The 5,000-nt window shown below is 56.2% G+C and overlaps 1 pseudogene; it reads right to left on the bottom strand.

Annotated features, from left to right (window-relative positions):
* Positions 1-4,415: 4,415 nt before the first annotated feature.
* The window catches only part of LOC143262421 (large subunit ribosomal RNA), a 3,018-nt pseudogene continuing 2,433 nt past the window's right edge, over positions 4,416-5,000 (bottom strand).

Here is a 5,000-nt window from a genome sequence, read left to right as displayed (position 1 = left end):
GAAAACTCTATGACTCGGTGGTCGCTGGTCGTCAGGTCCTCGCGGACCTTCCAACCTCGCACCTTGTCGCAAATATCAGGTGTCGATAGTGTGACGTCGATGTATGACTGTCCACTAGGGCTGGAAAACGTCGGAGCGTTTCCAGCCTCGTTCAAGACAACCAAGCCATGGCTCACGATAAACTCTTCGAGTTTACGGCCTCTCACGTCCGTCTCCGCGCTGCCCCACTGGGCTGATTTTGCGTTAACGTCGGCAGAGATAATGACTCGGTTATGCTTAAGTGCGGAAAGAGCTCTCTCCAATCGCGCCAGACCTGATTCAACGTCATCGGAGCATTGAAAGTACTGGCTGATCAGGAAGAAGCTCCCAAACGAACCCGAGATGCTGACACAGGACAAATGCGTGTCGCACAAGTTAGAGACTTTGACCACGGTTAGATCCGGGTTTCTGACCGCTATTGCAGCCATCACCGGTTCGCCTGCCGTGATCAGCCTCGTTCTCAAGCCTAGCCCGGGCACAGTACCCCGCCAGCTATATGGCTCTTGTGCAAGCAACACATCTACCCCTCGCCTATGCATCTCAGTCCGGACTTCGTCGGTCACATTTCGGGCCCGCTGCATGTTATGCTGCATGACCCGTATGACTCTCGAGCGTCGCCGGTCGTTTGTACTATCCATTCGAGATTCAAATTATTATTCGCGTCTTATACGAGACATCTCCAAAACCAGCGCTTCCTGATAGGAGGCGCAGGCCGGGTCTCGCGACTTATGCTCAGATGGTCGCCCTCTGTCTTTACAGTTGGAGCAAACCGGAGGCTTGCTCTTCCTGTTACAGAGCGCATACCCGTGCCCTTTTTCGGCACAATGTCCGCAGACATCCTCTTTGAATTTGCAGCGCTTCGCCGTGTGCCCGAAGCGCTGGCACTTATAGCATCGGGTGACCTGTATGAAGTCCCGCACACGACAGGAACTCCACCCGAGGTACACCCGGTCCCCTCTCTGCGCCAGCCGCCGACGAATCTGCGGACTGACGGCCACTACCCAGTTGGCTGTCTCCGGGGTCTTGCCAGCCATGCGACTGACCCGAACACCCGAAGGCACATCCTTCTGGGACGCCTCAGAGAGGTTTTGCCTCCAAAGACTGGAGGCAATTTCCTCCTTGCCCATCCCTTTCGGAATGTCATAAATCAGGACCTCGGGGTCCCGTTTGCTGGGCAAGGAGACGGACAGTCCCGCACTCGCCAGCTTCTTATTGCCTACGAAGGCTTTTAGGTCCTCCTTGCGATCGGTTTCGACGACGATGCCACCGGAGTGGATGCGTCGAACCGATCTGACACGGATCGCCTCCTTCGCAGGTTTTACGATCGACAGAACAGCTCTCTTAGTAGCATCGCTGTTCTGTCCTTTATCCTTTGGCGGGAAGATACGCACCACGTATTGTGTCGGTGGTCTTCTCGCCTCCGGAGTCGCTGACTGGTTGACCTTTGCCACTTGGGCGTAGGTCAACTGCGCGGCATTGGAGACCGTCTTCGGGAGGGTTCCCTTGGACGGCCCAGGTCGCGCCGCACTCATTACGGCAGGACGCGCTTTTAGGTCCGCCCTGACCGCGGCGAGTTGCCCTTCGACGAAGCTGTTTCGTTGAATCAGCTCCTGGACCAACTCGTTGAGTGCTCCGACTTCTGCTAGTATCTTCGACCCGGACTCCTTGTTGACTTTCGACTCGGGTCGAAAGCAAAAGGTCCGTATCTCCGATACTCGCCTGAAGGCTTCGTCTCTCACGAGATCGAGAGGCCGTACCTTGTGCCCGGAAACCGTCCCCTTCGATTTCCTGGCCTGGTTTGCTGCGGCCTTGCCAGTAGGTGCGACTGGCTTGGCACGCTTCGACTTTTTGGTGACGGTTTTCCAACCGCCACCTTCGGGGTCTTCGACACGCACGGGTGCCGGTTGCACCTTCACGAGCGTGTCTTTGACTGATTCGATTTTTCTGGGTTTCTCCTTCCCAGCCTTGCGGCTGGGGGAGTCCCCCGACTTGGGCGCTGTCCCCACGTTACCGGTGTCCGGCGCGCCTTCTACCGTGGCCTCAGTTTTCACCGAGACCGCTCGCGTGGGTGTCACGCATCTCTCCAAGGTCACACGAGGATTGGCGATGTTCAGCACCTTCCCGGACCTTGTCTTTTTCGCAGACGCAGGAGGGCTAACAGCTGCTGCTGTAGCTTCCGCGTCTGTGGCGACGGCTTCACTCCGAGTAGGAGCTGGACCCGCCGACTTCGAACGTTCAATTTGTACTTTCAATTTAGATCCCATAGTTAGATCTTTGCCTTCATCCGGTACGCTCCCCGGCCACCACCGACCCACACATTTTGGAACCCGCCATCAGGCTGGGTTAGGGCTACGCACCGGACATAGTCTGCTGACTGGGCCGATTGCTCAACCCAGCCCGCGTCCTCGCCCGTCAGAACCCACTCGCCGAAGCGTATGGTCGTTCCAAGCCGATTGACTGGACCAGGGCTGCTTTTCTCGTCCAGCCTCCCATCTAGCCGAAGCAGAGGCCAAAGGTACGTGTTGGGGACGTCTCACCCGCAGGAGAGGGCCCCCTCAGATCCCAGGATCCTCTTTTCCGACGACAAGGGTCGCCACGCACGGCAAACACGCGGGAGACAGCAGTCGGAGAGGCTGCCTCTTCCTCTCCACCACACTTCGTTCGGTTCGCTGCGTTTTGAGAACACGAGCTATCCAGCGGTACCTTTTTCGTGGAGGCTCAAGTGTGGCTAGGGCACGTTTGCCCCTTGCGGCCTGGGTTGCCCAGGTGATTGGTTGCATCCCGATTTCTAGATCCAGCGGCATGTTGCTACGTGGCGCGCTCAGACAACGAAAATGCGGCATTCCGGTCAGACCAGAAAAACCGCACAACGTGACGCGGGGGACTGCAGCCACAAGTGACAACAGTCCCCCGGTAGGGAGTAGTACAGCATATTCAATGCTGTACATGAACACGCCACAGCCCGTATGCTTAGTTCAAGGGCCTCGCCATTATGCGAAGTACTACATGTACAACGCACTGGCGGTCTCAAAATACCCTCATCGCCGATGCATCTGATGCATCCGTCAACTCGGCAGCATTCACTCCGTCGGCGTGTTGCTTTGTGGCGTGTTCAGATAACGAAAATGCGGCATTCCAGTCAGACCAGAAAAACCGCATAACGTAACGCGGGGGACTGAAGCCACAAGTGACAACAGTCCCCCGGATGGGAGTAGTGCAGCATGTTCAATACTGCACAAGAACACGCCACAGCCCGCTTGCTTAATCACGGGCCTCGTCATTATGCGAAGCACTACATGTACAACGCACTGACGGTCTCTCGAGTGCCTTCATCGCCGATGCACCTATCGACTCAGCAGCAACATTCAATCCGACGGCGTGTTGCTTCGTGGCGTGTTCAGACAACGAAAATGCGGCATTCCAGTTAGACCAGAAAAACCGCATAACGTGACGCGGGGGACTGCAGCCACAAGTGACAACAGTCCCCCGCTAAGGAGTAGTACAGCATATTCAATGCTGTACATGAACACGCCACAGCCCGCATGCTTAATCTCGGGCCTCGCCATTATGCGAAGTACTACATGTACGACGCACTGACGGTCTAAAATGCCTTCATCGTCGACGCATCCATCGACTCGGTAGTAGCAACAACCTACGCGAGGACTAGTTCGGGGGTCGCCTCTCAACCCTGGGTGGCCACAGACCGCCACCGCCAGTAGATAGGGACAATTATTTGCGAATCTGGCCACCACGGAGGTGGCGCAGATATGTTTCCTCGCCATGTTGGCATACACAAAAACTTTAATACCTACCCCCCGACGGAACACCTACGAGGGGTCCGAACGTGGGTAAATCGCCGCCTTCGTTCAACATTCATTAGGCTGGGTACGGAAGACCCAGTCTTGACTCCTTGTCCGTGTAAGGAGTTTTCAAGTTTGTTTTGAGTTGGGTAGGCTGTGCTACCTACTCCAACTGTGTATAAAAGGTTATTAGGAGGGTTTTGCTTTGCCGCTTGACCGCGGCAGCGGGTGCCCGCCACCGCCCTCCGCAGTGACGGCACTCTGCCACATGTATTCACCCCCTTTCTTCTACACGTCAGCAATGATTATGCAGCGTGCTAGGGTGGCGTGTGTTGGTTATTCTTTGCCTATTGGCGTAACTAGGCGGCTGCACATGGTTGGTGCCCGTCTAGCGAAGATAGGCATGTTGCTGTTGGCGTAGCGGAGCTTCGCCAGCTACGGTAGCGGGTGTCAAGCACCTCACGCAAGCACCGCGGCCGTTCAGCTCCACAAAACCGTGATGGGGAGGAATCTGTGATGGGGAAGGATGGGACTAGGCAGGGCGGGTGCCATAGCCCTTTTTTGCCGCAAATACAGACTTGCGTTGCCCGGTCTCCGCCGCGTGGAGGCGGGGTTGGACTTTGGAGACCAGTAGATAGGGACAGATGGGAATCTCGTTAATCCATTCATGCGCGTCACTAATTAGATGACGAGGCATTTGGCTACCTTAAGAGAGTCATAGTTACTCCCGCCGTTTACCCGCGCTTTTTTGAATTTCTTCACGTTGACATTCAGAGCACTGGGCAGAAATCACATTGCGTCAACACCCGTGGGGGCCATCGCAATGCTTTGTTTTAATTAGACAGTCGGATTCCCCTAGTCCGTGCCAGTTCTGAGCTGAGCGTTGAATGGCGGCCGAAGAGGACGACCGCACCGATGGGAAACGCCACGGAAGCCTCGCAGCAAGGAAGATCCGCGGGAGGCCAAGGCACGGGACCGAGCTCGGATCCCAGCCACGAGAGCCGTTCACCTCGCCCAGGCCCGGCACGTCAGCCAGACCCGCTTCCCGACCAAGCCCGACACGCCCCGCTCCTCAGAGCCAATCCTTATCCCGAAGTTACGGATCCAATTTGCCGACTTCCCTTACCTACATTAATCTATCGACTAGAGGCTCTTTACCTT

This window comes from Megalopta genalis, unplaced genomic scaffold, assembly GCF_051020955.1.
Source record: "Megalopta genalis isolate 19385.01 unplaced genomic scaffold, iyMegGena1_principal scaffold0129, whole genome shotgun sequence".
Lineage (NCBI taxonomy): Eukaryota > Metazoa > Arthropoda > Insecta > Hymenoptera > Halictidae > Megalopta > Megalopta genalis.
This window is presented reverse-complemented; position numbering and strand designations above follow the sequence as displayed.